Source organism: Triticum dicoccoides, chromosome 4A (assembly GCF_002162155.2).
Source record: "Triticum dicoccoides isolate Atlit2015 ecotype Zavitan chromosome 4A, WEW_v2.0, whole genome shotgun sequence".
In the NCBI taxonomy this organism is placed as follows: domain Eukaryota; kingdom Viridiplantae; phylum Streptophyta; class Magnoliopsida; order Poales; family Poaceae; genus Triticum; species Triticum dicoccoides.
Genome location: NC_041386.1, coordinates 740804494 through 740817377, shown reverse-complemented (window position 1 = coordinate 740817377; position 12884 = coordinate 740804494). Strand labels below are relative to the sequence as shown.

General features: G+C 43.3%; 1 pseudogene; it reads right to left on the bottom strand.

Moving 5' to 3' along the window:
- Positions 1-3045: 3045 nt before the first annotated feature.
- Positions 3046-11824, bottom strand: LOC119288314 (annotated as a pseudogene).
- Positions 11825-12884: the final 1060 nt, after the last annotated feature.

The window sequence follows — 12884 nt, the reverse complement described above, 5'->3', positions numbered from 1 at the left end:
CCATGAGCACCGGCGAGGACCGCATATTTGGGAGTTTATGTCATGTGGTGCAATCACAAAAGTCACCTTATAATGAAGATCCGGCCAATTAGAAAAATTCACTCCTATAAATCAAACCAAAAAAAAAACTGATTTCCCATTGGATGTAGACCTGTTCAATTCCAGTGTAGATTTTTCTCTCTTTCCATGAGATTGGCTGATCTCCCATTGAAGCCAGTAAGCTCTGAAATTAAAGCAGGAATTCGTGAAAATAAAATCTCAAACACACATGTAGGAATTCGATCATAAAAGATAATATCTGAAATCAAAGCTTTGCAATCTGGAACCTTCAGGTTTCAGGTCCTACCAGCGCCGTTCTCGTACACAGGCTCAAATTAATGGTGGCTCGTCACCCGCAGCTCCAGGCGACGGGGCACGTCCACCATGAGCGCTGTCGTCGGTTGGTGGCGCAGATGAGCGGCACCTAGATGGTTGACGCCGCTGACCTCACGTGCAGACGGTGGCTGCGTCGGCTGGTGGCACAAGGGAACCGGGAGAAGGGCCTCGTCGCCGGTGCCGATTTGCGGCGGAGACACCGCCGACCAGGTGTGTGTGACTGTGACCTGGGCTGGGTCGCGTGCGTTCGTGCATGCGTGGTGTACTGCGTGTGTTTCGTGTTTTTGTCTCTTACTAGGCTATATGGGCTAGAAGTGGAGCGGCCCATTTACTTTTCTATTTTTATATTTCTACAGAAAAATTATATATTCATTAATCGGTTAAATAAGTGCGGAAAACGTGTATGAAACAAAAAACTATCAATATAACTTTAAAATATTAAATAAATTAAAAAAATTATTTTGAAAGAAATTTAACTATGTATTTAAAAAAATGTCCAGTGTGTGTTTGTAAAATGCTCATCGTGTGTTTAAAAATTGTTCATTTGATATTTAAGAAATGTTCACAGTATATAAAATAATATTCAGGGTATATTGAAAAAACGTTCACCATGTTTGAAAAAAATTCATGATAAAAAGATAGATTTATAAATAAAACAATAGAAAAGAAAAGGCAAAAACCTGAATACGGAAAAGGGAAAAAAATCATGAGCTTCTTCTTACAAGGTACAATACTTTTTACTTCCAAAAAGAATCATGAGCCTCGATCAGAAATGGAGATGGTACCATCAATCAATATGCAGACAGATCAGTTTGTCAGCAAAATGGACATAAACCCTCTCGCCGGACACAAACTCTAAAAAAACAGTTCTCCTTTTCTTTCTTCGAGGCGAAAACAGCTTCTCCTCCGCTCGACAATATATAATCCATTAGCGCAGTCGCTGGCTACAACAATGTGTGACAGATGCCACTCGTCAGGTCTTAACGAACTCTGGGACAGTATGTACAAAGCTTGAAAACAATCCAAGCTAAACACACATGCTCGTAGCTTCTTTTTCAGAGCATTTTCAACACATAACATTCCTCAGGTTAAGGAATACAGAGATCAGTGGATTCTTATCCTGCCCCATCAATTATGTTGACAGGTAAAAAGACAGAGATCAGTGGATTCTTATCTTGCCGCATCAATTCGAGAGAATCCTCGATCACTCTAAGGGGCACCTTCGCAGATGAGGCGACGCAAGTGACTGCCATGACAATAATTCCAATTATCAGCAAGGATACAGTTAACACCAAATTCAGTCAAAAACCCTTTTTTTTCTTTGCAATGACAAAATGTTGCAGTTTGGTAGGCAGAGACGTACTGCAGATATGGTCGGCGGCACCATGAGCTCCTCGACCAGCTGGCACGCGGCCCCCTCCCCGTCCATCCAGAAGACTTTCATTGTCGGCGACCCTGCTCTAGCACGGCGGCAAGAGGGGAGCCTCCTGCAGTTCTGTCCAAGCCATTTCCTTTGAACTCTGAACATGTCAGCAACACCGGGACACCCAACCGACGTCGACGAACATGAACACCTAAAAGTTACAATCTCGTTCCCCCTCATTGTGTGCATCAGGTCTAGCTGGCGTCGGGAGAGCCGCTTCCTCGCTGACCTTGAATCCCTCGAGATGCTCCTTGTCACCATCTGCTGGGCACTCGACCCCATCTTGTGGTACAGTTTGCTAAGACTTGTGCCATATCAACTATGAACAGGCCACCAAGCTACAAGCAGGCAAGTGCAGAGCAACATTACAACCTGAACAGGCGTTGGTTTTTGGTTATCTGTCATTCACCAAACAAACAATGACAAGTACGTACCTTGGAAATACGTATTCCATCTAGTTTTGTATCTCCATGTTCGCCCTTGAATCGACGGGGAAGACTAAAATGGCACAAGCAAAATATGGCAGTACCAGCACGGATATGATAGATCAGAAATTATATATTAACTTAGCAACTGACATAAACTGTACAAGCCTTTCCTTCAGACATAAACTGACATAAACAGATACTCCCTCCGTTCCATAATGTAGCGCATATAGATTTTCTACAAAGTCAAACTTTATAAACTTTGACCAAGTTTATAGAGAAAACTATTTATATCTACAATACCAAATGTATATAATATGAAAGTATGTGTTGTGATGTATCTAAGCACACGTATTTGGTATTCTAGATGTATATGATTTTCTCTACAAACTTGGTCAAAATTTATAAAGTTTGACTTCTAGAAAAAAAATATATGCGCTACATTGTGGAACGAAGGGAGTATGAATTAGTCTCGCATGGCAACTGGCATAAACTGTACAAGCCTTTCCAAACCGTCTCATATATACAGTGTAGATCATAAAAGCCAAGTCACGATAATTAAATTACAACACATTCTTGCCTTCTGCAGGGCACATTATTCAGACTTACCTCCAGAAGATACTATGTAGTTAAATGTCTCTATGCTGTTCAACAGAGAAATCTGTACATAATGATAATGCATGTAGATCTCAAACAGCAGGAAATGAGCAACCAGAAAGACCAGCTAGCATGCCCCCCAAGGTCAGAAGCAGCAGGCTTTCTAGACCATCATGCAAGGAAAATGGTCTGAACTCTGAAGCAGCAGGCAACTTGTATCAAGTATGAAACTCAAGTACTGCAGTACACCAAATATCTCATTACGGGGGTGAATGATAAAGGAGACCTCCAGTTATTACATGGTACGTAAGATAACACAAGACATAAAGATTACAGTCGTACGAATCAAAACAAAACAGGACAAAACTAAGTGATGGAATAACGTGCCAATTAGACTACGGTTTCGGGAATTGTTCAGTCAATGGATGATAATAGCATGAATAAGAAGATAAGATAACCAACACCACGATTACAAAAACCATCGTCAGTGACAGTGGCACCAGAGGCCAGGAGGTGGTCGAGTCGAGTGAGAGGGCAATGCGTGAAGCCATCAGCAAAGCAGGAAACAGACTGAGGAGATCAACACCAGCCCGTGAAGTCGAAGACAGTTTGGGCTGCAGGATGAGCCAGGCTGAAGCACTCCCACCTCGTAACAGCTTGCTGGAGGGCCTGCTATTAAGAAAAGTTTGTAATCAATGGAATTTTTTAAATATTAAAAAGTTTAATGAAGTGCATATATATTATGAAAGACTACATATCTTTGACAGTGCAAAGATCGCCGACGGGAGCTAAGTTACCTTTCTGTTTATTTGTAGTTGGGAATCAAGATCACACTATAAATTCCTTCCAGCGGATATGCGCGATCTTTGGCCAACTTTCTCCATCAGGTGTTCGGCAGCTCTCCTTCAAGAGCTCACAATTCCATACACATATGTGCTTAAGGGAGGATGGCAGATCTGGTAAAGATGATATGTTCGGGCAGTCCCAGATATCGAGACTCTTCAGATTGGAGAAGCACTTCAGATTTGTTGGCAGGGAAATCATTTGACAATTACAGAATCTTAGGGTCTTGACTGATGCGAAATTTGTGCATTCTTCCAATGAAACAAATGGGTCTTTGCATCCTTCAAGAGAGAGAAATGCTGGAACTGAGAAACCTTCAGAAGAGAGCATGTTGTTGAATATTACTGGACTGCTAACATAGAGCGAGCCATGGACTTGAAACTGGGAGATACACTCAGGGGTGAGTTTCGGAACATCAATCAAATGTACACTGAAGTTGCAGGGAAGACAATCCTTCAAGCGTACATAAATCTGGCAGGTTATACAGTACAAATGTTTTAACAGAGGTGAGACTACCAACAGACAAGGATGTGGTGCTTCTGCAATCGTATACGCCAATATCATTTATGTGTGGCCAGTCAGTAGAGACGAAGTCAGCTGCAAGCACACAATTGGATATAGAGAGCTTCTCAATGGATAATGGCAAACATTTGGCTCCACTTGCCAACTCTAAAGAAGGGCAGGATCTCAAGTGAACATGTGAAAGAGAGGTAGCAGCTCGTAAGCCCCCTAATGACCTGAGAGACCAGCAATATACAATGAACAAGCGGCCAAGATTTGTCAAATGTTGGAGAACCTCTTCCGAAGGAAGTGTAGTTAAAGTCATGATGTCGTTTAAGTTCAAACTTTCCAGTGAAGCCAGGCCATCAAGGCATACAGATAAAGCTCCGTTTGTAATACTGCAAGAGAAGAGATAAAGATTACGAAGTCCTGATGGTGAAACCAGCGGCAGCACAATGCTCCTTCCATACATGAGGCACATCCTCTGCTCGTGACAGTATATCCATGCCTTGATGATATCCTCTTTTGCCAATATTTCATCTTTCTCTCCTTTTAGAGCACTTTCAAGGTTTTGAACATTTGACACATCAGCATGCATAAATATCATCAGCTGGTTCATAAATGAATGTTCCCGCTTGAGTACACTCTTGATATCTGATCCTGCATCCACCTCCCAGATTAAACCAAGCTGTGATGACAAGTGGTCTGTCCTCATGATCTCTCTCTCGTCATTATTTTTTGGCACATCGTTGGAAGTAAATATAAGCAGTGGGCAATTGTACAGACGTAAATATGTAAGCCCTATTGGAAGACAAGGTAATGTCTTCAGGTTCGGCACATTGTGGAGGTCAAGCGAAGAGCAATTCGCAAATAGCCCAGTATTGGATGGTAGACTTTCTAATGCGCTGCAGTTAGCAAAGCTTAAAGATTCCAAATTCTCAAAATAAGAACCGTCAAGTAACCAGCCTGGATATTGTGAAGACTTGTAACCGTCAATTGTAAGATCCTCAAGTTGAGGCGGTGGCATCAGGCCTTCTAGAATCTCCAAGTGTAAACTATCCTCTGCATTGGTGTTATTCTGGCAACACCATTCAAGTCGCAAGCTGCCAAGATGATTTTTCTGATGCAACTTCGATTCTAAGGCTTGATCTTTCCCAGTGACATTCTCAAGATTTGTGACACTTAAACTGCAACGGATCTCGTTCATATCCCTCAGCTGTTGCAATTCATATCCCATTTTCTTTTGCACAGAAAATTTCTGGACTTGTTGAAGGGAAGTTAGCTTGCCAATGTTAGGAATTTGAGGAGCTACTTTTCTGTTTGAGTCATATGTTCCATAATCATACCAGTCAAGATGTCGTAACTTCCTTAAGTTGCAGAGTTTCCCAGGCAAACTCTCAACTTTATCATTTACCATAAGTAACTGCAAGTGGTAAAGAGTACACAATGATCTTGGCAATTCAGAAATCAGTGTTCTGATGATGTTCAAATACCGAAGGTGCTTCAACTCACCAACAGATTCTAGCAACTTACTACTGCTATAAGATGACAAATATAGTACACGCAACTTCTTCAAATTCTGTAGTATCTGATTAAAAAGGTCACTTACATCATCCATTAGGGGGTCTATGCAGATAATAGTGCGCAAATGATGTAGGTTGCAGATACTTTGTTTGTGTTGCGTCATACTATGAACACGAACAGATAGATGTCGAACAGTGCGTGGTATTTCTGTCACCTTATCATCTTCCAATCTGAAGTAATCCTCTTTGGTGAGTAATTCTGCCAGATCATGAAGAAGATCATGCATAACATAATATTTCCCATAAAATGGTTGAAAGAACGAAACAGAGATCATCTCCTTGAAGCAATCCGTCCCTATATCTTCCACTCTCTTGTTTTGATTGTACGAATCAATAAGGCCCTCTGCCATCCAAAGATGAACCAACTCATCAATGACATACTTATGGCCTTTTGGAAACAAGCTGCAATATAGGAAGCACCTCTGTAAATGTGGATCTAACTTCTGATAACTCCACAACAAAGCTGTCATGGGCTCACTTATTTTGTCAATCATTAAAGTTAGAGCATCCTTCCATGCAGATATATCTGTCTCCCCTTTCAACTGGGAACCCATAACTTTTGCTGCCAAAGGAGATTGTCCAAGTCTTTTAGCAATCTTCTCTGCAAAATCTTCAAGCCTTCCACGCAACTGCGGATTTCTGATTTCTGGTCCAGCGAATGCATGATGCTTGAAGAGTGCCAAGAAGTGAGCATCTTCCAAGTTTTCCAGAGGACACACTTCACAGCAGAGAGCAGCTGGAAATCTATCTCGTCGAGAAGTTACCAAAACCTTGCTTCCCTTATGCTGGGAAACTAGAGGAGCCAACAGTTCGTCCCATTCCTTCTTGCTGCCAGGTTCAAACCAAACATCATCCAATACAAGCAGGAATTTCCCTTTATCTTGCAGTATGTCAATCAACTTGTGATGCAGAGTATCAAGGCTGTCGATGCGTGGACATTTCTCATTTGTGGCAGACTCGATGATCTCCCGTGTATGACGGTGGACATCAAGTTTGCATGAGATGCTTACCCACATTCTCACACCAAAACATTTTATTACTCTCGCGTCATTATAGACAAGTTGTGCCAAGGTGGACTTTCCCATCCCTCCAGCCCCAACAATGGCCAAACTAGAGTACATGGCTGTACAAGACTCAGTAGTAGCAGCTGTCTTGGTAAGAAGATGTATTATACGATCGCGGTCATTATCACGACCAATCACTTTGAAAGGTGGTACTGATGTGGTCACAGGAACATGAGCTGATGGTATGGCAGGGCTCTCTGCATTATAACCAGCAGGTAAGCAGAGCAGTTGATGGAAGTCCTTGGCTTTTGCGAGAGTAGCCTTCAGTTCCTTAAGATGGCGGATTAACTTTCTGTTCTCTGAACTCAGATTGGACAGCCTGCTCGATGCAACATGCCAAGGCTTCATAAGAGTGTTGCTGATGGAGGAGGCATTGGCTTGCAAGGAATCCTTCCCCTTTGCTTGGCGCTTGAGGCGGTTGTAATCACTCTCGTCCAGCAATTCTTCGGCCAGGTAGAGTGCTTCTTTGAGTTCCCGAAGCCAATTGTCCAACCTGGGCCTGTGGTTTCCCTTGTCTGCTGCTTCAGTCAACACCTTGAGCTGTGGCAAGATAGTGGTCTCCAGTTCGTGGAGCTCACGGGCCATGTCCACTCCGAGGTACGTTGAAGAATGAGCATGGAGCTTCTTTAAGACAGGTGATGCCGCCAATTTTAGGCTAACACTTAAGGCAGCGCTAGCCAACGCCACTTCCATCGGATTGCAGCGGTTGTTTTTTGGGTGTATATGCCTAGGGAAGGGAGTTTTGTTTGTTTTGTGGATGCACAGATCTTGGGTGTGGAAAGATAAATTATGGGAAACAAGTAGAAGAACATTAAAGGCAGACTTCTCCTTGTCTATGGTGAGGGTGACTAGGCTGAAGAGAGTAGGTGCGTATGGAGATGAACAAGTTTACAATGAAAAATAGGAGCAAAAACTATGAAACAATTTCCCCTTCTTTTATTTTTGGTTTTTTGGGTGTGGAATGGCTCGAATAAAATGAAAGACGGGCACAAGAATTGCTTTGGGACGTGATGATGGATGAAAAACCTGTTGGAGTAGTAAATCACTTGATAAATCAGTCAACTGCACCAACAGAGATAAGGAAAAAAACTACTGGCATGTCTGTAGACATTTGCATAAACCAAGGATAATATTTTGAGAGTGGGTAATGACCTGAATAAATGATAGATGAGCAATCAAAGTGCTTCTGGATCACAGGTAGAAACAACACATGAATAAGCAATGGATAAACACCTGTTGGAGTGAGAAACCATGAGATAAATTAGCCAGTGGCAATAAGGAAGATAATAAAATGAACCCTACAGCCAGATTTGTAGAGGAAAACAGACGAGAATAGTGGTGAGCTTACACAGTTGAACAAGTGAGAAGCAGCGCTGTAGGAGCCAGCGCAGCGATGAGGCAAGGTTGAAGTAGAGGCCGATCGTAGGAGCTAACAATGTTGTGTTGCAGGAGATCGAGAGACAGACATCCCCAAACAGCAGGTCAACAAGGCTATAGCAGATCTGATCCACCCACTTGCCTTTTTCTTTAGTTTAGCTGATCTGGACTTGCTAATAAACTAACCAGTAACCAACGCGGACACGGCTCACTGATTGATAATTGAAGTGTAAAGTAGCAGAGGGCAACATTGTGTGACTAAATAGTAAATACAAATAACCAGTTGATAACAAAATCTTTTTCTTTCTGTCCATGACCATCCTTTCCATGAACCATCCTTTTATAAATGTTCCACCCGCAGGGAAATCATGAAAAAAAGGGCTTTTATTCAAATGGCATCGGTATACTCAAAAAGGAAGTTTTTGTACAGCCTTATTACTTTCGAATTACTATAGAAGTGTACATGCAGAATTTGCAGAGGGCTTGCTTCTTCAAAGTGTAATGCAACTTTGTACTAAAGTTGTACCAACTTAATATGGATCAGAGGGAGTAGCAAATTTGTCGCTAAAGCACTGGTGTTTGTGTCTCTAAATATATAGTACTCATCATTGATATATCAGACAGCTTTGGAAAGAATGTTCATACCTCGAATCAAAATCATTGATATTATTACTTTTGTGATTTCAATAAGCACATGCATTCAGTTGAGCTATCTGCACGCACTAAGAAACATCTCTCGTTTCATATGGCGTTTGGAGCCATAACATCTTGCTTTTCCAAACCTCTTGGCGCTGTTCCGTGGTCTCTAATGTGCCACACGTTCCACAGTTAGTGACCGAAATACGAACTGGAGAGGCAATCTGACGAAGTAGTGTGTGCTTCTCATTTTTCTTCTTCTCCTAGTCCTTGGGTTTGGTTTACATCTAGAAGCAGCTATTATATCAATCTCAGGTCAGACAGTTGTGGATCTAGAAGCACTTTCCTGTCATTCCCAGCTTTACCCGCTGAATTACTGCATGTCCTGTCCTGCACACTTTGAAGCAGAAAACACGAAGCATGCCTCTATAAACTCCAGCACATATAATTAAGATGTCAGAAATTCCTTTACAGCAAGAATGTGATAATACCAGAAAGGAAATTTGGGTATCATTAATTGGTGGTATAAAGTAAGCAGGGAGTGTCTGTTGGCGGGTATCCATTGATCCGACTACGCAATTTACACGGACGAGAACGAATAAACCCACTGGGACAAGGACAAGGTGGATGGGAAGTGGATCTTATCTAGTATCATCTGGGAGAGATGCCAACAGGTCAACAGGTCAATGGTGGATCTGATCCAGCTACTTGGCCTTTTTTAAGTTTTGCTGACTGGACCTGCTAATAAACTAACTAGTAACCAATGTGGGTGGTGGACAGTGGACACAACTCACTAATCGATAATTAAAATACAGAACATAAGCTAGACGCATTTTCATGTTATGACACATCACATGATGGAGTATTTTGTACCAAAATCTTCAGCAGCCAATACATAACTCTATGGAATTACCAGATCAGTAGCAGAGAACTCTCCAAATGCAACACCATTATGTGACTAAATACAGACAACCAGTTTGTAACCCCTGAAGAATCACCAGTTAGAATCCCATTCTTCCCCTTACCGTGCATGCAAGAGTGGAGAACAGCCATCATGGTGGTGATCAGGTGGACATGGTGCCAGCCCATCAAAATATGTCCTTTTTCTCTTCATCGCCATTACTGACTTGTGCTTTCCAGGAACCGTCCTCATAGATGTGAAAGCTATGACCAAGAATAACATATGACCCCACTAGTGCTCAACCTGCACGGAAATGTAACATGATCTCCTTCAAATTGATCCATATGTTACATATTCAAAAGGAAGGGATATTATATAGCTGAATAGCTTCTGAACTAGTACTATGGAAGTGTACAGAATTTCACAGAGCGCTTGTTTCTAGCTGATGAACTAGTACTATGGAAGTGTACTATGGAAGTGTACAGAATATCAGAAATTGTCTTTTTTACACAAGCCACAAAAAATGTTGTTTTTCACTGAAACCTTGTGCACGCACATAAAATGTCCGGATATAACAACCTCTTACAGAAATGTAGGGAAAGGCTGCGTACTATAGACCCAAAGTGGTCGGACCCTTCCCTGGACCCTGCGCAAGCGGGAGCTACATGCACCAGGTTGCCCCTTATACACGCGGGATTTTTATTCCGAATTTTTTAACTTTTCGAAATGTGTGTTTCGACAATGGGTGCATATGCACCTAGGAGCCAAAGGCAATTACCGCTATCCTACCTATTTTCTAAGAAGAAAGAAGGAGCACAGTTTATCCTGATGTCGACTCTGAAGAGTCATTATCAATGTTGCTAGTGCGCACAATTACAGATAATCAGAGACAAGTACCAAGAAAAAGACATAAACTAATGCAGGTATGAATGCCACTAACTTGTTTGGGGGCCAGCGGCATGGTTCCAGTCTTCCAGAAGGCTTGAGGCTCTGAATAAACCATTCAAATGGACGGCACTTTCGTGTACTTCTCCACGACACTACTTTACCCACTTAATTAAGCAAGACCTACTTAATGGGCGAGAACTTTCCTGTCCTTTAATTCCTGCTTTACCCACTTAGTTTACTATCCATCCTGCACACCAGCATAAGAAAACAGGAAAGCATGACTGTCAGTCAAGTAGTCCACAAAAATAACCAATATATAGAAAGTCCTTTACAAGGTATCTCTTCAGGGCATAGACAAAAAGAATAAAACTCGGCGAGCGAAGATATGCCAGGAAGCAAGTTTGGGTAACAATCATCAGTATAAAAAAACCATTGGTGCGAGGAAGGATATCAAGTTCATCCAGTAGTACTGTATAGAAGCTCTGCATAAACATAAAAGAGCCCAGCCAAAAATACAGTCCCCAGAAATGTGTACAGTCTCAGCATAGCGAAACCTTCTCATTGCGATCCGAGTCATACACCTATAACTCAATCCTGAGACTAGCTAGGGTTTTCTTTCGGCCCAGGCCCCGCCGCAGGATTGGGATTTGTACAGTTGCTGCTGATCCTACTGCTCTGTTAACCCAAAGAAAAAGAGATAGCCACCAGCCGATTTGGCTTGTATTCCAGAGTCAATAGTGAAGTGCAAGTCGCCCTTCCTACACTTGGGCATTTATCACTGAACTTCATCCCATATCTGCAGTGCACACTCAAAACGCCTCTGTCGACAGATAATGACCCAATGTTCAGCTCACTCGTAGAGACGCCATTGATTCCCAAGAAGGAAGGAAGAATGTGGCTGTACAGCACAAGGGGCAATCTGATTTGGTGGGATCCGGGATGAATGCGCCGGACGGAGAATCTGCGTCGCCAACGAGGGCATCAAACCATCCAACCGGAGAACGCAAAGGGATCTAAGAGGCACCGGGGCAAGGATAAGATGGATGGGAGATGGATCTAACGGGCACAGAGGAAAGGATAAGGTGGGTGGGAGATGGATCTTATCACCTGAGGGCGGGGACTGGGACTGGGAGGGATGGACGCCACTGGTCGCCGGCCGCCGGTGGGTCGCCGGAGCCGAAGGAGCCGAGAGGGGATGGAGTCCGAGGTAGGGGTGCGCATGGACCGGGCCGGTGGGAGCCACTGACTAGAGTCAATCCACAGCCGTTGGTGCGGATATGGACGGCAGTGATGGGGATCCTGCGTTGCGTTGCATATCTTGTTGGTGTTTGCCTCATCCTGCGTTGCGTTGCATACAACTGTTAGACAACAATATCGCTCAAGTTGTTTAAAAAATATATCGTTCAGGTTCACCAAGGAAAAGAATACGGTTGGAGAACAAACAACGCATTACCTATTTTTCACTTGCGGAAAAAGCATGACAATCGATTTCGGGGACGACTCTGGGGAACAAACAGGAGACGGAGATGCCGGTCGCGGTGTCGCTAACAAGAGCGGGTCAACAGAGAAGGGGAGTGGTTAGAGGAATAGTTGGGGTGAAGGTGGAGTAGGTAGCTCGAGCAGGGCAGCGACACCGACACCGATCGTGAATGGGGGGTAGGGGGAGGGGGAGGGGGTAGGCAGATGGAGACGAGTGAGTCGTGGTCAATGAAAGAGGAGGAGGGTAGATGGTGTGACCGGGTAGAATCAATTAAAAATCCCCTACAAATAAATCATGATCAAATAGGAGGTAGGTTCAAAAGGAACAGTGGAAGGTGCTCCTCCACACCCCCCATCCCTACCCTCACTGTTGGCATTCCCCATGGCGTCTCTAACAAGTAAGCTCCTCGGCGGCTTCCATGAAAGGTCTCCTCCGTTCCGATTCTCCCCCGGCCTTGCGGTCGAGGCTCAGGTGTGTAATTGCTTCAAATCTATGATGCAATTTCCCTCTTCCCCCACCCAAGTATGAAGCCAAGATTCAAGCATAGAGGGGGCGAATTTGCTCATGAAGGGGGAAAAGTTCTTATGCAGTAAAAAAGTTAGCAACAACAGCCACTACTACTGAAGAATAAGCAATTCATTGAGGGGGATCTAGCCCCCCACCCCTAAATTTGTCTCTGCCCCCACGGCGAAGGAATTCTTTTTGGTGTTCTCTTTTTCCTCTGCTTCCTTCTGGGAAGAATAAGTTGGATTGGATCTGCAATGTTGTATTGGTGGTATTAGTTTCGGTTT